The sequence below is a fragment of the Bos grunniens genome, chromosome 13 (genome assembly GCF_055505025.1).
Source record: "Bos grunniens cultivar Pamir isolate PY7600 chromosome 13, Bosgru_T2T1.0, whole genome shotgun sequence".
Taxonomy (NCBI): Eukaryota; Metazoa; Chordata; class Mammalia; order Artiodactyla; family Bovidae; genus Bos; species Bos grunniens.
In genome coordinates, this window is record NC_141177.1 from 23,164,053 (window position 1) to 23,185,224 (window position 21,172).

Here is a 21,172-nt window from a genome sequence, read left to right on the forward strand (position 1 = left end):
CCAACCCTTGGTGACTGGAGTGGACAGGTGACCTTCCTTTCAATTGCCCACAACCTTCCAACTACCTGGTCTGATGAGTCCCCTCCTCCCACTAGCAGGGTCAGTACTGGCCTCCCCCATGTCCTCTGTAGCCAGGGGCAGTCATATAGTCAGCCCTAAGCCCATGACACGCTGGCTAGAGTATGTCAGCCTCTACACTGAGTGTCCAAAAGCACCAGGGACAAAGATCAGGGACTCAGCCTCCAGCGTTGGCCTTGGGGCCCATTTAGCAGGGACATCTCCCTCAGGCCAGGCCTATGACCTATTTTTTTCTTCTTTTTTATTTTGGACACAAGAAGCCTCTTATCCTGGTGTCTGACCCTCTTGGAGATTCTTCAAGCGTGTTTGCTACCATGGATCCTTGATGACTCAGCAGCCATTGTCTGGAAACTCCAGGGTACATGCTGAGTTGCTTCAACTGTGTCTGACTCTTTGTGACCCTGTGGACTGTAGCCTGCCAGGCTCCTCTGTCCATGGGATTTTCAGGTAAGAATGCTGGAGTGGATTGCTGTGCCCTCCTCCAGGGGATCTTCCCGACCCAGGTATCTAACCCTCAGTCTCTAATGTCTCCTGCGTTGGCAGGTGGGTTACCACTAGTGCCACCTGGGAAGCCAGAAACTCCAGTAGTATTATTTTCCCCAGATTGAGTGGAATACCACAGGTTCCATCCTTCTGGTCCAGAATGGCTCCTCAGGGATAGGAAGACACCCAGTTCTTTCCAAGTTCACTCCAAGGGCCGTGGCCTGGGGCTGCTCCTATTGGTGTCCCCAGCTCCCAGCACAAGGTGACTCAGAGGAGAGTCTTAGAACCTGTTGACATGAGTAAATTAGTGGTACAGGATATGCTTTCCACATATCTGCCCATCCTAGTTGCTTCCCTGAACCATGTTCCAGTTTTTTGATGTTTTTCTGAGAGTGTGGGGCCCAGAACTGAACACAGAACTCCCCAAAATATATAAGCAGAGCTGAGCAGAAAGCGACTGTCACCTTCCTCACTCTAGATATTGGACTTCTAATGACTTGTCCAGATATTTCATAAGCTTTTTGGTGACTGTTTGCCCGGCTGACGTACATTAGGCTGTTCTGCTTTTATGCTTTCTCCCTGTACTGTTGTTGCTGTTCAGTCACTCAGTCATGTCCAGCTCTTTGCAACCCCATGGACTGCAGCACACCAGGTTCCCCTGTCCTTCACTATCTCCTGGAGTTTGCTCGAACTCATGTCCCTTGAGTTGATGTTGCCGTCCAACCATTTCATCCTCTGTTGCCCCTTCTCCTCCTGCCCTCAGTCTTTCCCAGCATCAGGGTTCTTTTCCAGTGAGTTGGCTCTTTGCATCAGATGGCCAAAGTATTGGAGCTTCAGCTTCAGCACCAGTCCTTCCAATGAATATTTGATTTCCTTTAGGATTGACTGGTTTGATCTCCTTGCTGTACAATGGACTCTCGAGAGTCTTCTCCAGCACCACAGTGTGAGAGCATCAGTTGTTCGGTGCTCAGCCTTCTTTATGGTCCAACTCTCACATCCATACGTGACTGCTGGAAAAACCATAGCTTTGACCAGACGGACCTTTGTTGGCAAAGTAATGTCTCTGCTGTTTAATGCGCTATTGCTGTTTAATACACTGTTGCTGTGCTCTCCTGCACTGATGCTCAACCTCATTTTACCGCCTCTTTGCCCTTAATCTCATTCTGACAATGGCATTGCCCCCTCCCCACCCCAAGGAATGGCAAATTGACTTCAGCTTAAGAACCCATGTGGATTGGTTGGTAGCTGTAGCCCAAAGCATAGTGTTGAGATAGATTTTGGAACTAGTTTGGGCTCAGTGTGGGAGACTGCTCTAATTGATTAATGATGTCTGCCAAGATGCAGGAGTGGAAATGTTAGTCTACTTGAGATACACTTGTCATTCCCCGTCACAGATGCTCCTAACCTGGGGTCCATAGAAATAATACAGGAGGCCCACCATTAACTGAGATAGAAAAAGGATTGCACCTTCAATTTCACTAGCTTCTTTCTGAAACTTATCATTTCTTCTGTAATGAATGCAGGCCACAGATCATAGTGGCATTAACAGGGCCTGTAACATTGTCACTAATAGAAATCACAGGTATTTTCTTGTCACATTACAGATGTTCCAGATAACTTGAAATACCATTTACACTCATCATGACTTGGAAATTGCAACAGTTTTTTGCTAAATCCGTGTGCTATAATGCATAATCAAGAAGCATATATGTTACTGTAATGTAGATTTATTTTTAATATTTTGATAACTTTAAATATAATTGGTTTCCTTTGTAATGCTATATATTTTATGAATTTAAAGACATTATTCTGAGAGAGGTCCATAGGCTTCATCAGATAAAAAAGGGTTTCATGAACTCTGGACCATCGGGTTTTAGGAGCTCTCTGCCTTTCCAAGGGAACCTTTCTGAGTTCCCTCCGGTATCCTGAGTCTATGAGGGGAGCAGGAGGGTGAGATGAAGTTCTTCAGGCCAGGAGAAGCTGACCACACAGCCAGCCTCTGGGTCAGCTGCCCTGAAGTGCTGTGAGAGGTGATAGACCAGCAGAAGTGGTGGGAGGTGATGTAAGAAGTGAAAGAGAAGAGGTTGTGTAGGTGACTTCCCGGCCAAGGCTGGGCTATCTTGTCTCGGGGGGAGAAGCTTGTGTTTGCCAAGGTGATGCAAGGGAAAGAGCCTGAGCCTGACCTTCTAGAGGGGGAGGGAAGTTTTAGCCTTAGAGAAGTCCTAGATCATCCTCCCTTATGAGCTCAGAGGCCCTGGAGTGCAGGAACCTACAGCCTGGGAGGGGGAGACGCTTGTCACAGGGGAAAGGGGGTTCAAATCCCTTCATGCAGCACAGACAGCTTACCAGTCATCAACCTCATTCATTCACTTATTCATTCATTCATTCACTCATGTAAGTGACCTGGTAATGTGCCAGGACCTAGGCTGGGCACTAGGCAAAGGGACATGTATGTGGCTCAGTCCTCCCTTCATAAGACACAAGCAAAGCCAGTGGCAACGTAGAGGCTTGATGCTTTGATGGGTCCATGAAGTTCCCTCACATAGCCTGGAGGGATTAGGGAAGGCTCTCTGGAGGAGGTGGTCTCTCAAGTGAGTAGACATGAACAAGGTCTGTGGACGCTCAGGAAAGGTTCTCAGGAAGCAGGGGCAGCAGCATGTGCAGAGGAGCTGAGGAAGAAAGAGGACACAGGGGCATTCTGTGTGGGGGTTGGAGCTGGTGAGAGATGGCTGGAGAGGTCATGCAGGGAGCCTGGGAGCCACGTGGACAGCTCCCTGGCTGTGGTAAGGAAGGTGCGTGGGCCCCTGCTGCCCCATCTGTCAGTGGCAATGAGCTGTGACTTCAGTGGCCTGGGGAAGTTCAAGGTCACCGTCTGGGGTAGCAGAGGTAGGGGAACTAGGGGCCGTCATCTCACCAGGGCTGGCAAAGGCCGACTGGGAAGCTGGGGCCCATGCCTGCCCCACACTGCAGCCTCCATGAAGGTCCTTCTGCTCCGAAGGCCTGAGTGGGCCCTGTTCCTTTATTTATGGGCTGTGTGAGCAATTTGCTCCTTGCTGGCCGGCTGGCTGGGTGTGTGATGTGGGGATTACTCACGCCCCAGTTGTGGTCCGGCCTCTGCAGGCTGCGGGGTAATGAGTGAGGTAATTAAGTGTAAAAGACAGGAGCAGGCAGGGGAGGGCTGAGGGGGGTGAGCAGTCACTGGTTCTTTTCAGGAGCAGGGGAGTGAGATAATGTAGGATAATAGCTCAGCCAGGCCCTGCCCAGGCAGCCCGGCCTGTGCCGAGAGGTGCCCCCCAAACAGCCAAGACAATTCAGCTTTTTCAGGGGAAATGGGGGGGCTTGGGCAGGGCCTGGCTCCTGGGGACAGCTGTATGGAAATGACAGCGCCTCTCCTTGGATCTGTCCTGTGTTGGCTGAGGGTGCAGAGCCGGTGCCTTTGGCTGGGGTTGAGGCTAAGAAGAAGTGGCTAGGACCAGGAAAGTAGATGAGTCAAGATGAAGGGGCCACGTGGGGCTGGGAGACTGAGCTGTGTGCGGGGAGAGAACAGTAGGTGTACTGAGAACAGTAGGTGAGGTTGTTGGTGGCTCCAGAGTCTGACTCACTGGATGGGAACTGTGGCTTTGTCATTGATTAGCTGTGTGACATCAGCCTATTGTGTTTCCTCTCTGGGCCTCAGGGCTCTCATCTGTAAAGTGGGGGCGTCCAAACAGTCCTTACCCCACAGGGGCTTTGGAGGATTAGTAAGATGATGCATAGCACTTAGCACACAGTGAATGGTCCGTTGGTGCTTGAGACTCAAGTCCACAACCAGAGGGCGTTGGCCATTCTTTTAGTGAATACGTATGTACTGAGTGCCGGACAGTCTGATGGTTCTGGATGCTGGGAAAACAGTGATGAATAGAACACAGTCCCTGGACTTCTTTGGTGGTTCAGTGGTTAAGAATCCACCTGCCAATGCAGGTGACATGGGTTCAATCCCTAGTCTGGGAAGATGCCTCATACTAAGTGGAGCAACTAAGCCTGCAAACCACAGCTACTGAGCCCATGCTCTAGCCTGCAACAAGAGAAGCCACCGTATTGAGAAGCCCATGCACCACAATGAAGAGCCTGCATGCTCCAACTAGAGGACGCCCACGGCTGCAATGAAGACCCAGCTCAGCCAGGGGGATAAAAAAGAACAGAGTCCCTTTCCTCTTGGCGCTGACGTTCTAAGAGGGGAGACCTTTCATCATTAAACACATAAATATATAAGGTCACACCAATGATCCCACTTCTGAAAATGTATTCTGTGGATGTGTATGGACACATGTGAAATGAATACATTCAAGGTTATTCACTGCAGTCTTGTTTAGCTCAGTTTAGTCTTATTTCACCTCAGATGCGTCTAAATGTCTATCATTTAAATAAAGTTAAATGAGGTTAAATGAAGTATGGACTAGCCAGAGGAAGACTATACAACTACAAGGGTGAGGTCACTTTTCGTGTACTGATACAGAAAGATCTCCAAGATATATTGACAAATAAAAGGGATGTCAGGAATACTTTGGGTAAAAGAGGAGGGAAATAAAAAATATTTTAATACCAGCTTGTGCATATAACAAACTAATAATAATGCTTGTTAGCTGTGGACAGGACCAGGATTGGAATGAGATGGGTGGGAGGGAGATTTTTCACTATGTTCTTTTCTATAGTTTTAATTTTTGTACTAGTTCAAAAATTTTTTTTAATTTCAGCTTCCTCTTTCCTCCTTCCCTTTTCCAATATTTGTTGCAGGTGGTGGGCGGGACGTGGGACCAGTCATGGAAAAGCAGCTAAGTGAGGACGGGTCAGAGAAGGGAATCACAGATATGGAAATGGGAAAGGCTAGTGTGAACCCCGTGGTGCTGGGGGAATCAGTGTGAACTAATGACATTAGATAAGTGTAGACAGATACGCGTAGATGTAAATGTGTGTGTCTGTGCCCCAGACATGTGTTTCTCAGCTCTATCCACAAAGAGAGCCTAGGAGCACTAATACCCACATAGCAATGAGTACTCATAACACCAAATCTTGGTTGCTAAATGTAGCATTGTCCGCTGAAAGGAACCAGGAATCCTTGGGGAAATGACTGACTTGAGAGCCGGGCCAAGGAAAGTACACAGTAAGCCTGGAACATCTACTTTGTGCTATAAAATAAGTAGAAGCGCTCAAGTAATGCTGGGGACATGTCAACAGAGCCTAGGAACTGCTGGGACGATTTGAGCATCAGAAAAAATGATGACAGTGAATAAATGATTACAACACACTGGATAAAAATAGGGTTCTATGGAGATTTCCCTGGTGGTCCAGTGGCTAAGACTCCAAGCTCCTAAAGCAGGGGGCCCTGGTTCAGTCCTTGGCCAGGGAACTAGATCCTGCATGCCACAACTGGGGATCCCACAGGCTGCAACGAAGACCTGGCATGCGTGCTAAGTCACTCAGTCGTGTCCGACTCTGCGACCGCATGGACTGTAGCCTACTCGGCTGCTCTGTGCATGGGATTTCCCAGGCAAGAATACTGGAGTGAGTTACCATTGCCTTCTCCTGGGGATCTTCCTGACCCAGGGCTTGATTTAGTGGCTGAAAACAAGATCCATTTAGCTCACACCTCTGTGAGTCCCAAGTCTGGCACAGTCAGTTCAATTCAGTCGCTCAGTCACGTCGGACTCTTTGCGACCCCATGGACTGCAGCATGCCAGGCCTCCCTGTCCATCAACAACTCTTGGAATTTACTCAAACTCATGTCCATTGAGTCAGTGATGCCATCCAACCATCTCATCACACAGTCAGCTATGCCATATAACCTAACCTAATCATGGGAATGAACTCCATCATAGTCACAGCCCAGGGGATTATGCTGGACAGGCCCACCTACGGGGTTGGAAATCTTGGGTGCCATCTTAGAATGCTTCCTGCCATGGTGGGAGTTGAGGAACAAGGAAACCAGTGGGGCTATACAAGCGTGAGCAAGGGGAGGAGGAGTGGGAGACAGCCGAGTATCTTGGGTGGGAAGACATACATGTACCATAGAGACCACTGGGAGACTGAGGTCGAGAAAGTGACCTTGGGTATTTTTGCTCCTGAGTAAGGGGAGGGCCATGCCAGTTCCCCATGGACCCACTTGAGATACAGAGCAACCCTGAGGTACGACCCAAAAGATGATTTAAATCAAAGGGATGCAGGCCTAAAGCAGCCCTTGGGGAATCAGTGCACAGCTGGGCATAGGTGCTGCAGGGGCCTGCTCTATGCCTTTGACCTGGGAGGGGCAATGCAAGAAGCCATAGGGTCCTGAAACCTATAAAAGTTTACTGGAAAAATATTTTCAAAACTTCCCAGGGACTTCCCTGTTGGTTCAGCAGTTAAGACTACGAGCTTCCAAAGCAGGAGCCCGGGTTTGATCCCTGGTCAGGGAACTAGACCCTGTATGCCACAGCTGCGATACCACATGCCACAATTAAGACCCGGCACAGCCAAATAAAAAATAACGAAAACTTTCTAAAATTCAAAGCAATAAAGTTTAATTATGTGTCTACAAAGCAGCATTATGTCAATGGTGATCAACAACAAATTGGAATCACCTAATAGTTACATTGGTGTTATATTTAATATGATTGCATTTTGTTTCCATTTTTTAATTATTGTATTTATTTCTCCATAGGATCATATACAGCATACAAAATAAAAAGGTACAGAAAGGGATGGAATGAAAGGAAATCTCTCCTACTGTTGATGGCTAGCCACTCCTCCTCCTCCCTGGACACCAGTTTTCTGGGCTCAGAGGTGTTTTCTGCACACAAGTGAATGCACGTATACACACTTTACAAGGGTAGCTGCTCTGCCTGCTTTCTTCCCCTTGGCAGTGTATCTTAGAGATGCTTCTGATGACTTTGTATCGAGCTGCCTGGTCTTTTGTACAGCAGCGGAGTGGTCTGTGAGCCAGCTCTGCCTGCAAACCTACCACTTCTCCCAACACTCTTGGCCTCTCCCTGGCCCCTGGGAGAGTCACTGAAGCTCCCGCTCATCTCACTACTTCCGCTCAGTTGATGAGTCTGAGATCTGCTTGCCCATCCATGGCTGCCCAACAAGGCTGAAGGCTGAATCACAGCACCCAGAATTGTGCAAGAGTTAGGGCCCAGCCCCAGGGCAAATGAAATGAAAGAAAGCCAGAAGGCAGGGTGGAAAGGAGATGAATTCATCAGGTGCTTTAGGCATCTTTGGCTCAGATGGTAAACAATCTGCCTGCAATGTGGGAAGTAGGGGTTCAACCCCTGGGTCAGGAAGACCCCCTGGAGAAGGGAATGGCAACCCGCTCCAGTAGTATTGCCTGGAGAATCCCATGGACAGAGGAGCCTGGTGGGCTATAGTCCATGGGGTCACAAAGAGTCGGACACGACTGAGTGACTGACACTTTCACTTTGAAGGGCAGGAGGCTGAGGGCTCTGTCCTGCCAACCTGAGCATCATTGCCCACCTTTCCTGTGCACAGGTGTAAGTTTCTCTAGAATGTATCCAGGAATGGGATTGCTGGGTTGTAGAGTAAGTGCAGAATAATGACAAGTTGTTCTCCAAAGTTGTATAGATTGACCCCCCCTAAAACCAGTGTCAAGGAGCTTTCCTTATTCCATGCAAGTGATCACATTTGGATTTGTTCAGCCTTTTAGGTTTTGCCGATCTAGTGGACATAAAATGAGCTTTTAATTTGGATTTCCTGAATTACTAAGAGGTTGAGCATCTTTTCATATGCTCATTGGCTGTTCATGTTTTCTATTTTCTGTGTTTGTTCAAATTTTCAGCTTATTTTTCTTTTTGATTGTCTTCGTCTTGTTGATTTGTAGGAACTCTTTATATACTTTGAATACTAATCTTTGTCAGATTGTTACAAACATTTTCCAGTTTGTGGCTTAGTTTTTCAGTTTTTTATGGTGAACTTTGAACAGTCTTAATTCTAATGTAAATTAGTTTATTAATATTTGCCTTTTATGGTTTGGACTTTCTGCTTCTTGTTTGAGAAATTTTCTCCAACACAAATCCATCCTAATCTTTCTACAGTACATTTGTACGTATATTAAAAAATAAGACATATTGTATGTCCTATTTTATAGCTACTTTTCTATTTATGGGGCCTTCCCTGGTGGCTCAGATGGTAAAAAGTATCTCCTTCTTGCAATGCCGGAGATACGGGTTCTATCCCTGGGCCAGGAAGATCCCATGGAGAAGGAATTGGCAACCCACTCCAGTATTCTTGCCTGGAAAATCCCATGGATGGAGGAGCTTGGGGGGCTATGGTCCATGGAGTTGCAAAGAGTCAAACATGACTGAGTGATTAATACTTTCTACTTAAGAATATAACATGAACATTTTTCTATGTCTAAAATTCTACAGCATTATTGGTAAATGGTTGCATAGTTTTTTATTGCATGAAACATACTATTTACTGAATCCCCTATGCATGTTGTCATCGCCTATGTTGTTTTCAGCTTTTCATTATTATCAACAGATTTGTCAACAACATCCTGCAGCTATTTGGTCTACATTCATGGTGATTTCTCGTAGATAAAGTCCTAGGAGAGAAATTACCCCTCCAATTAAAGATTTCTGATCCATTGTACCAAATTTGCCAGAGGTCTTACTTGATTCCCTTCCCAGAACAACGTGACATTGTATTAAATTGCCCTTCCCAAGAGTCTAGAATCAGCAAAGTAGATGGATGGCACCAAGTAGGGGGTCCTGGAGACTGTGTTTTGAGCTGGGAGTAGTTAGGAGGTGGGTTTGGTTGCAGGCATGGAGATGGTCCCTCTACGGGAAGAAGACTTTACCCCTCTCCTTCCCACTCCCCTCACAGGTAAGACACCTTTATTAGGTGGTTTTGAACAGAAAGAGCCAAGAAATACCTGTTGAGACTGGCCTGGGTGTTACTTCTCTGCTAACTAATTGTATTTCTTTCTTTCTTTTTTACCACGTTGCATGCCTTGTGGGATCTTAACTCCCTGATCAGGGATCAAACCTGTACCCTCTGCAGTGGAAGCTCTGCAGTGGACTGCCAAAGAAGTCTCTAATTAATTATATTTTGAATGGTGTGAGTGGCTGCCCCAACTAGTTTTTCTGTGTGTTGAGCTGGGAATAGTGTCACTTACAGCTGCTTCCAACTGCGACTGGGTAAGCTTTCTCATGAAGTATTTTTCCAGTGAACCGAAAAATAAAAAAAATCCCCCAGAGAATGCTCAGCTTGAGAACTTGAAAACCTTAGAATAGGACTCTCATCTTGCTAGGAGTACCAAACTTTTAATAGATAAGTATTTATGTTAGCAAATATCAACATATATTTAAAATTATTAATTGATACTAAATTTTGTTTATGGCAGTGGTGTAAAGTTTTCCACTAGTGGGAACTGGCTTTATTTATTAATTTTTTAAATGAGACAATTTAAAGAAAAATGTTGAGTAAATTATATGAAATACAAACAGAAAGAAAGTAAGAGTTGGTGGGGGGAAGTGGTATAGTTGTGTCGAAACTTTGAGAAACTCTGCCTTGATGGAAACCCCCTCCTTCGAAGAAGTCTAAGACATGGCTGGGTTGGGTCAGGGAACAGCAAAACCTCAGGACTCTAGGGAGGACTCTGGGCAGCTCCAGAAGATGGAGACATCCTATTCAGAGGAGGGGCAAGTCATTCTTTATGTTACTGAAAACATATGTAGGGACTAACAAGTGTCTTTCCCTCTTCATTGTCACTTAATACTTGTAGCAAATTTGTGCAGTTTCAGGCTATGGGGGAGGTTACCCTATTCCTTTACAGAGAGGAATGGAGGCCTGGAGGGAAGAAGCAATTTGCTTGTGCTGCTCATGGGGTGAGCAGGCTTCCCTGGTGGCTCAGATGGTAAGAATCTGTCTGCAGTATGGGAGACTCAGGTTCAATCCCTGGATTGGGAAGTTAGGGAAGATCCCCTGGAGAAGGGAACGGCAACCCACTCCAGTATTCTTGCCTGGAGAATCCCATGGACAGAGGAGCCTGGCAGACTACAGTCCAAGGGGTCTCAAAGAGTTGGACATGACTGAGTGACTAACACACACACACGCACACGCGCGCACACACACACACGCTCATGGGGTGAATACATGGGAGAGGAGAACTTGGCTGTAGTGGTGGCTTTGGAATTTGTGAAGAAGTATATCAGGACTTGGACCTCTGGGGCCAGTACACCCACAACCCTTTGATGACAACAGTAACAATGATAACCATTAGCATTTATTGAGTGCCTGCTGTGTGCTGGCTCTCTGCTAAGCAACCTTGGCTGTCTCCATGAACACTTTACACTCACCCTCTGGTGTCGGATCCGTCACTTCCCAGAAAGTGTCGAGGGAGAAATTATCAATTCATGGTGCCTGCTCTTGTAGAAACTTGAATTCCAGTAAGGCAAAAGTAAGGCAGAAAACAACCACAGAAAGACACATGAATGAGGTAATTTCACATAATGGTAACTGCTACGAAGAAAACCAACAGGGCAAAAAGATATGCTTTCTGGAGGTAAGGAAAGGACTGTGCCACATGAGGTCATCAGGAGAGGCTTCTCCGAGGAGGTGACATTGAAGCTGGCGCCATGAATGAGCTGGATTTGTACCCAGCCCTATTCATGACCTCAGACCTATGCCACTCAGTCTCATGTGGCTCACAGGTGCTTCTGCCAGAGTCACCTGGCTCCCTTGTTAAGTGTCCTAGAGTTGTGGCTTATGGGCAGGAGTGTCTGGGACCTAGGAACGGAAGGATGATAAGACACCCCAACCAGAAGAGCTCGTACCCATGGGACTGCCCTGTCCAGTTGTAGGGCCTCTGTGTTCGAGGAGTTGTACAATACCCAGAGGTCTCTCCAGGTGATCCCTCGGCCAGAAAGGTGACCAAGTCCCAAAGAGGAGCTGGGCCACGCTTGCGTTGTGCAAGTGCTGGGCTCAAGGGTACCCAGCTAAGAGGGTAAGCTAAGAGGCCACCTGGCACCAGGAAGAGGGGGTGGCTGTTCCTAGTTCACACCAAGGGATGCTGTGGGCTAGTGGTGACCCTGAGCTTGGTGGGTTATGAGGGCAGAGATTGGCCCATGTTGCTTGCCCTTCTCTCTGCTTTGAGGCTTTGCCCCTGCCAGCCCGGGAGGCTAGAATAGGAGGCTCAGGAAGTAGAATGTCACCACTATTTGAGGATTGCAGTCCTTCTTGATTATGGTGAGGGGGGCTTCGCAAGCTCATCACAGGCGTTCTGGGGCAGGGAAGGGGAAGGCCTGGGACGCCCTGGGGTTTTTGTGGAGCTGACAGGCTGAGGAGAGGGCAGGGCCTGGGGCGGGGGTGGCCCAGAGGGGCTTATCTGCTCTGGGCCAGTGTCAGCTCAGGTCCCCAGCCTGTGGTACAGGCTGGAGCTGCCAGCCTGAGACTAGGGACCACAGCGAATTTGCATTTATATTGGAGACTTCTGTTTCCAGGGCCTGGGGGGAGGAGGGTAGCCACCATGGTCAACTGAGCAAGAGGCAGAGAGGAGGGGCCTCCAGCCTTGTCCTGCCAGGGACACGGGAAGTCGCTGGTGGGCTGGGCCTGCCTGGCCGAGGAACAGTGGCACAGAAGGTTCTCTGGGCACAAGGCCGGCCCTGACAGCCTGCCGGTCCACCCTCCTAGCCGCTTGCCAATGTCAGCTGGGAGTTGGCTCTGCCTCATGGGCCTGGGAGAAAGGTCAGAGGCCTGTGCCAGCAGGGGACTGGTGGAGACAGAGTCCTCCTGGGACTGGGCACAACTGTTGTTCTGTCCCACCCTCTTCTCAACCTGTGAAGTGGTTTCAGCCAAGAAAACCAGGGCTCAGCGGCACTGAGCAATTAGGCCAAGGCGATCCAGCTTATAATCCAGTGCTCCTGAAGCTGCCTTCTAGTAACACTCAGGGTACTCATGTGCTCTGGGAGATGCCCTCTGACTCTGGGGTAGAGAAGACTTGGCAGATACAACAGTATCTGATTTGGGGAGAGTCGAAGGAGCTCATCACAGATACGTGACACCCTTAGGACTGGCTTTGTGATGGCTCAGCAGACATGCTTCATTTTATGAAGAAGTCCATGGTCATGACCAGGTTAGGACCAGATTGACCCTTGCCTTTGGGGAATGTAGCTTCTCCCTGTGAGATTTCATAAGGGGGAAGGAATGCCAGAAAGGCAAGAAGGAGGGAGAGAGGAAAAGAGGGGAGCATGGAAATAAGGCATGGAAGAAAGGATAGAAGGAAGCATGGAAGGAGGGCTGGCTGGAAATAAGAAAGGAAGGAAGGGAAAGAGAGCAGTTGAGAAGAGGAGTCAAGGCCAGCAGCACCCCACTGGCAGTGGGAGAGAGCCACCCACCCCCCCACAGTGTGCTGCCTCCCTTACGCACCTGGAACTGTGGTGAGTCCCCTCCTGGCTGGGGTATGGAGTGGTGCTCCCTCCCCATCCTCCTGCTCCTCCCACTACACCGAGTCCTCCTGGCTTCCAGTGGCAGGCTGAGTCCTGCTCCAGGCAGGGGACAAGTGACCGCCTGGTGGGTGCTCCAGGGAACAGAGGTCAGAGCCCCCCTGTGATCTTGAGGCTCAGTTCTGGTGACCCAGGCTTTATCATCATCCCTTAGTGCTTTGCTGCCTCTGGGGTTCTGTCTTGTTCTTTGGGCTCTCTTCACTGCCCCCCTCCCCCATCCCTCCAGACGGAGGTCTTGGCCCCCTTCCCCCAGCCTGTGACTGTGGGCTTGCAGCTGACAAACCTCCTGGTCCTGGCTCTCCATCCAGTAGCATGAGCCCTCCCTGTCTGTCACCAAACAGTCAGGATGGCCTGTTCCACCTGGCAGGCTGGCTAGTGCCCAGCTTCGTCTTGGGAAACGAGGACCAGCTCTGACAACCTGCTGCCCAGCTCTGACAACCTGCTGCCTAGGTTCAAATCCTGACTGTGCCTCTTCCTAGCTGTGTGGACTCGGGCAAGACCCTTCGCTTGTCTGGTATGAAGGTATTAGTCACTCAGTTGTGTCCGACTGACTCTTCGGGACGCCATGGACTGTAGCCTGCCAGGCTCCTCTATCCCTGACATTCTCTAGGCAAGAATACTGGAGAGGGTTGCCATTCCCTTCTCCAGGGGATCTTCCTGACTCAGGGATTGAACCTTCATCTCTCATGCTTCTGCACTGGCAGGCACATTCTTTGCCACTAGCACCACCGGGAAGCCCTCGCTTCTCTGAGCCCTGGCTATTCATCAGTAAATGGGTGGGAAGCTAAGACCTGCCTCTTAGATCGCTATGTGGATTATATAAGATCATGCATGGAAAGTACTTGGCTCTGTGCCTGCCATCTAGTAAGCACTCAATACCTATTAGCTCTTATTATCCAAACTCTGTCTTTCAGCCTAGTGGGGATGTTAGGTTCCAGGGACCTGTTTCTGTGCCTCCTCCATTAACTTTTTTATGCCTAGTGTCTTATGGCTATTTCAGTATATACAGGATTGAACCCTGCCACTATTTCACTACTGCCACTTCTTCCAGCTAACATTTAATGTGTCCTTATGATGAGCTACACATTGTTCAAGCATTTTAAAAAATATGACTCCAAATTCCTTGACTCTCTTCCTGTCAAGGGGCGGAGTCTATGACCCCTCCTGTGATGGTTTCTAGAAATAAAATATGGCTGAAGTGACACGGTGTGACTTCTGAGGATAGGTTAGATGTGGCCATAATCACCTGTGCTTGGGTCTCAGGGGACACTCGCTCTTGGAACCCAGCTGCCACGCTGTGAGGAAGCTCACGACCCAAGGAGAGGCCGCATACAGCTGTTCCAGCTAATAGCCTCAGCTGAGCTAGGCTTGGCTGCCAGACATGTAAGGGCAGACTCCTTTTGATGATTCTGGTGCCTGGTCTTCAGTTCTTTCCAGCTGAGGCCCCAGGTACTGTAGAATGGGAGGAAGCCATCTCCCATGTGCCCTGTCTGAATTCTTGACCCATACGAATCTGTGAGCTTAAGAAACTGGTTAACAACACTGTATTTGGGGTGGGTTGTTACTCAACAGTCAATAATCAGAACCCTTGCACTGACTCAGGAAGTAGTTGTTATAATCATTTCCATTTCACAGAGGAGGAAATTAAATCCAAGATGCTTCAATGAGTTCCTCAAAGTCACAGAGCACCTAAGAGAGGGGATTTGTCCTCATGAGTCTCATTCAAAGCTGCACACCATCTTCAAGGACATGGTGGGCCAGAGAGGAGATTAGATGCCAATTTGAAGGCCTTGGGGGGCCGCAGGAGGGCACTGTGGTGGAATCTGTGAGTTTGGGGAAGGGCATTAAGAAGGGTGCCATGTGGAGAGGCTGAGAGGCTGAGAAGGGGCTTGAAGTGGCCACTGGGATGGACAGTGCCATCCTGCCATTGTCTGCTGTCTTCTCTCTGCCCTGCCTCTCAGAGCTCTGAAGCGCTGAGAAGGACTCTGAGAAGCCCTTCTCTGTGAAGGACTCAGTAGGAGTCCTAATCTTAGTTCCTCATGAGCTTAGCCCAGCCAGGGATACCCACCAGTTGGGCTGACCTGGGCTGTGCCTTTGGACAGGCAGAGCTTGGCTGCAAAGGCTGGGGGCTTCAGGGCCAATATGAGCAGAAAAGAGACCCAGGTGAGTTCTCTGCCCTGTGCACCTCAAGACGGGCCACAGTGCTCCAAGATCACCTGTGCCAACTGCATCTGTTTTGGAGTTGGCTGTGAGTGGAAGAGAACTCCAAAGAAGAGTGCCTTAAAGGAGACAAACACTGATTTCTCCTTCTCATAAACAGTCCGGAGGCCGGCAGTCCTAAGCTAGCAAGATGGCTCTTTGGTTCACAGGGACCCAGATTCCTTCTATCTTACTGTTCCACACTCCTCAACACCTCACGGCCCAAAATAGCTGCTTATTCCCAGTCATCATATTTACATTCCGAGGGAAGGGGGAAGAGGCTCTGCCTCTCTGTAAGGACCTCTCTCAGGAATTGCACGTGGTGTTCTACTTTTCCCCTCTTGGCCAGGATGGAGACACATGGCCATACCTGACTGTAAGAGGCTAGGAAGTGTGGTCTCTATTCTAGTGTCCATGTGCTCAGCAGTATCTACAGGGTCCTAATACTAAGCGAAAGGGAGACCGTAGGCTTGGAAACCACCAGTAATCCCAGCCACACCTGAAAACTGGCAGCCAGAGTGAGTGTTTTTAAACTCATATCATCTTGTTTCCCTGCTTAAATGCGTCCTGTAGCTCCCCCTGCTCCCACTATAAAGGCTAACTCCTTATCCAGCTCTCAGGACCGCCTGATCTTATCCTGACCTTATACCTCTGCTGCCTCATCCTCTCCAGCCCACCCCCAACACTGAACTCAAACCATACCCACACCCACTCTGACCCCGAGTCTCCTCTGTGCTCTGATGATTTGGGATATCCATAATCAGAATCAGCCACAGAGGCAGTTGAAAACTTTAAGGGCTGTGGTTGTAAAAGTCCCTACCATGTGCCAGGTACATACATAACATTTTCCCATCTCAATCCAACCTCAGTGACCTGTTAGGTTGGTACCCTTAGGACTTCCTTCTATAGATAAGAAACAAACACGCTGGGTAGAGGCATGTCATGATCTCCTTGCTGCACTGCCTTGCTGATGAGAAATGACAACTGTGGGCATGGTGCACAATGCTCCCTTCTGTCATCTTGTGGCAGTCCTCACAGTGACTGTGTCCCTTTTGCAAATGAGGAAATGGAGGTTCAGAGAGGAACAGTGACTCCCCCAAGGCCATGCAGCCAGGTAATAGCCATGTCCTGATTGAAACCCAGGTTTCTCTGCCCCTTGCCTCCTGGGGCTTATCCTGGCCAATTTCAGGCCCTAATCCCTGGAGCTCCACCAGCTGCCCCGTTTGCCTCCCCACGGAGGAGTGAGGACAGACTGCACTCTCCCTTTTGTGGTCCTGGTGAAGGTGGCAGGGATTCCAAAGTCCAGGCTTCAGATGAGGAGATGGAGATGGAGGTCCCCAGAAGGAAGGAACTTGCCCAGGATCCTACCCACCATCAAGGGGATTACTGGCAAGGAAGCCAGGTCTCCTGGCTTCCAGTGCAGGATCTTACACACTCAGCTCATTCATGCACAAATATTTATTGAACGCCTACTGTGTGCCAGGCACAGTGCTAGCCTCTGGGAATCACAGAGATAACAAAAACAGGCATAAATGCCTGTACCCGCCGCCCCGCCCCCCTGCCCACCCACCATGGAGCTAACATTCTAGGGCAGAGTTGGGGAGGGGGAGGTGGTGGAAACTAACCAAATAAATCTTCGGCAGCTACTGTCTTCCCTCTTTATTTCTTTCTTTCAACAAATATTTATTGAGAACTATATTTCTATAAGACAGACGTGGTCCTGACTCTCCTGGAGTGAGGGTCTAGTGGTGGAGACAGGCACTAAATGAGGAGACACATAAATAAACAAGATAAATTCAGATTGTAATAATGGCAGAGAAGACATCAAGGTTAAGTGCTAGCGAGTGAGGGGGAAGGGAGGCAGAGCTTTGGAGGGTGTGGTCAGGGAAGGTTTGAGGGCTGGAGCTGAGATCTGAAGGGCACGAAGCAGCCAAGCAGGGTGTTCCAGTTGGAGGAAACAGCAAGTTGCAAAGGGGCCAGGTAGGACTAAGCTTGGAGGTGTCGGGGAGGAGCAGAGAGAAGGCCAGGTGGCTGGAGCAGGGTGAGAGGTGGCAGGTCAGACAGGGACGTGAGAAGGGCCAGGGTGCCATCGAGGGATACTGAATCAAGAGAGGGATGACTAGACCCACAGGGGGCACCGCTCAGGCAGGCCAGTCGTCCCTACATCTGGGGGTTTCCCAGCCAGACCCCCGAGGGGGAGCGCTGAGCACCTGCTGGCCTGGCACTGTCTGCCTCTGCAGAGATAAAGCCCCACAGCCCCCTGCAGTGGAGCCCCCCTGGGCAGTTGCTCCACCTGCACAGCCGGCCAGGGCATTGTGTGCTGGCTCTGACAGGCACACCTGGTGCTCTCACTAGCCTGCTGTCTGTCCTGATTTAGGGGCTCATCCTGGCTGGTTTCAGGGCCTGTTCCCCAAGGTCCACCAGCTGGGATGAGGCTGGCTGAGGAGGAGGAAGCAGGCTCTGGTAGTAACCCAGGTAGAAAGCATGTCTCACCCTGGCAAGCCCATTGGACCCAGAGAGAAGTAGTCCTGAGCACCTATGAAACTCCAGACTTCCCTTTTCTGTTCACCTTTCCCCAGACGGCAAAGAGCCTGGGGCTCATGCAGGAAGCAAGGTTCAAGTGCCAGTTTAGCTGTGGTGCTTAGAAATTTTCAATCTCCCTTTCTGGGCCTCAGTATCCTCATCTGTACAATGGAAGGGTTGACTTGACTAAATTCAATGTAGACTCTAGAGATAGACTGTCTGAATCTTCACTTTCCCATGTAGTGGCTATTTGAACCTAGGTAAATTATTTTCCGTGCCTCAGTTTACTCATCTATAAAATGGGAGTATAATAATAGCGTCTATTTCAAGGGTTGTCTGAAGACTGAGTTATGTGTGCTTGGAAGACTGTGCCTGGTGCTTAGAACACTGCTTGTCCCATGGTAAGTGCTATATTTAACTCTGATTGGTATTATTATTCAAATCTTTAGAGAACATTGAACTGGAAAGACTTAGAAAGACTCTAAGATAACCGAGTCTGTTTGTTTGCAAACTTTTTGGTCTTTGTTTTTAACAAGAGGCTCTGCATTGCTCAAGAGAAATTTTACTCAGAAGCCCAGCTGTTCAAGGGGATAGAGGGAGGGGGTGCTTGCTCCACCTGCTTCCCCGTCTCTGTGTCTGCAGCCCTCAAGGGGGATACTGGAGCATAATTTGAGAACTCCTGTTCAGTTTGTCTCCTTCAGCTCACAGTCAGGAAACTGAGACTCAAGAGAGGGACAGGGACCAGTCCAGGTCCCACAGGGATTGAGTGGCTCAGCCTAGCCTAGAACCAAGATCCCCTGGTTTTCTCAAAGCAAGACAAGGGGCAGGAGCTGGGAGAAAAGCAAGGACCAGAAGCCACTTAGGGGACTGGGTGCATTGTGGCGTCAAGTTATTAGCATGTAAATTACATGCAAATAGATGCAAAACAGCATGTTTTATGCTAATTTGCAGAGTCGAGAGCTACGACATTTTTGGTAATAGGGCAGCAGCCCTGGTCCCTGGGCATTGCCGAACACGCGTCCCTTTTTTCTTTCTTTCTTTCATTATTATGATCGGGCCCATAAATCTTGGCTTGGCTGTAATCCCGCCCCTTCTCGCCTGCAAGCCTGGCTCTTGTCACCCTCAAGGGCTTCCTCTCCAGTCTCCTGGTCCTGCCTGGGCTCAGGGACAGGCCTGGGCAACAGATCAGAGAACCAGGATTCAGGAGCCACTAGTCAGCTCCAGGGCGTGGAAGCTGCTTCTTGAGGAGGGGGTCTGGGTGGAAATCTGATGGGGCTCGGGTCATGGCTGCCAATCCTCTGTGCCAGTTGTCCTGGGCATCTGGGGCATGTCCACCATGCCTTCCCAAAGCCAGCCCTAAGCCCAGGTTTGGCACCTCTGCAGAGCTCCCATGGCCACTGTGGCATTCCCACTATTGTCTGGGGTTGGCCAGCCTTGCAGGATGACCCCCTCCAGGAGGGCAGGGCCTGCTCCTTTTCTTGTACACCCCGTACCTGGGACACAGGTTTTGGATGTATCTGGTGTTGGAGAACTGAAGCCGTACACAGAGATCTGGCTGTGCACCTGGGTGAGCTCGCAGTTTCTGAAACCGTGCTGCTGGAATTCAAATCCTGACACCTCTGCTTCCTGAGAAAATCCTAGCACTCGTACTAACAGGAATGATGCACCTACTGTGACCCAGGTGCTTTGCTTGGTGCTTACTGTTTAGGCTCTCACTGATAATAATACAGCAAGTCCCCCACATACAAACTTTAAGTTAGGAACTTTCAAAGACGTGAACATGCCCCTGTATGCCAGTTGCTGTACTGTACCACTGTACTTTTCAAGATACTGTAAGATTTAAAATGTTTTATTGTTTTTTTTTAATGTATTATTTATGTGAAAAAAGTATTATAAACCTAGTACAGTACAGTATTATATAGCTAGGTGTTAGTTGGGTACCTAGGGTGACTGTTGTACTTACGAACAAACTGGACTTACCAACACACTCTTGGAAAGGAACTTGTTTGTATGTGGGGGACTTACCATATCTTATAGGGTGGGTATTTTATTATGGCTCCCATTGTATGAGGAGAGGTCAGATGAGTTGCCCAAGGTCACAACCCCAGGGGAGCTGACTAAAGGGGCATTTATATTTATTGAGGACGAGGGCCTCATAAGGCAGTGGTTCTAAACCACTCAGCAAAGCTGCTGTCACAGGAAATCAGAGCTTCTGCCTTACCATCTGCCAACCTTTTGACAATGTTAAACTTTACCTGTGCCCATAGAAAATATGGATGGTTAAGAAATCTCAACCTTTTGTTTTTTTGCAGTCCCTCTACCCATTATGGCAACCCACTCCAGGATTCTTGCCTGGAGAATCCCAGGGACGGGAGCCTGGTGGGCTGCCGTCTATGGGGTTGCACAGAGTGGGACACGACTGACGTGACTTAGCAGCAGCAACCCATTTTGTTCTGGTAAATGGCTTACTGCAAGCCACCACCTTCTCCATAATACTTAGATAAGACTCTATCCATCTTTCTCATGGCTCCCCTAAGACTAGACTCCCCTTGTTTGTCTGTGACCTTTTCGCTTTTGCCTGAGCCTGCTAAGGCCAAACAAAGACCTTCCCATTCTTTGTCTCCTGGTTGATTAGCTGAGGTTAGAACTGTTTGTGCCATCTGAAACTAGACACAGAGATAAACATTTCCTGTTCAGCTGGTTGAGACGACTTCCCCTGATTGTAAAACATCCCCCACCTGTAACCTGTCTACTCCACCCTATAAAAGTCAGGCAAACCGGCCCAGCCCAGACACCGTGGTCTTGGGCTCGCGGGTGCTTCTCCATTGCAGGAGCTTGAAAAAAAAACAAAATCACCTCTCCCATTGTCTAATGTATTTTGTCTTTGACACTCTTCCACTGTGCCGTTTTTCAGCTAAGGCTCCCGAGCCTTTTTAGGGCCCCGCGTGTGACCTTGGATCACTTATAAGCATCTCCGGGCTCCGGGCTCCTCTGCTCCAAAACGTGATGATCACCGGCCCTACCTCCCCAGGTTGAGAGTGGAGATCACGCCCGGAAACGCTTGGCGCGGAGCCTGGCCGGAGTGAACGCTCCAGAAATGTCAACCTTTGTGTTTGCAGGAAAGGCGAGCGGCGCTTGGGACACTCGGCCGGAGGAAGTGGAGGAGTGGAACGCGTGTCTGGAGACCTCTACCCACCCCTGCTCCGGCGCTGGGGGGCTGTCCTGGGTCCCCTCCCCCGGCGCCCCCCGGGATCGCAGTCTGGGTCGGGGGTCCGGGAGGGGCATACTCCCCACTCCCGCCCTCCCCGCCGCCCGCCTTTGATTACGGCTAGCAGCGAATCGCCGAGCAAATTAACTTTTTGCACACTTCATTATGCGCCGCCCCGCGTCCCCCCGGGGCCGCGGCCCCG

The 21,172-nt window shown here is 49.4% G+C and overlaps 1 long non-coding RNA gene across 2 annotated transcripts; it reads left to right on the forward strand.

Moving 5' to 3' along the window:
* Positions 1-335: 335 nt before the first annotated feature.
* On the forward strand, positions 336-21,117 carry LOC147360477 (uncharacterized). Of its 2 annotated transcripts, XR_015139188.1 has the most exons (3): positions 17,154-17,219; positions 18,093-18,163; positions 20,882-21,117. It is a non-coding gene; the product is annotated as an uncharacterized LOC147360477 (long non-coding RNA). The 2 variants fall into 2 exon arrangements; XR_015139189.1 differs by lacking the exons at positions 17,154-17,219; positions 18,093-18,163 and adding an exon at positions 336-525.
* Positions 21,118-21,172: the final 55 nt, after the last annotated feature.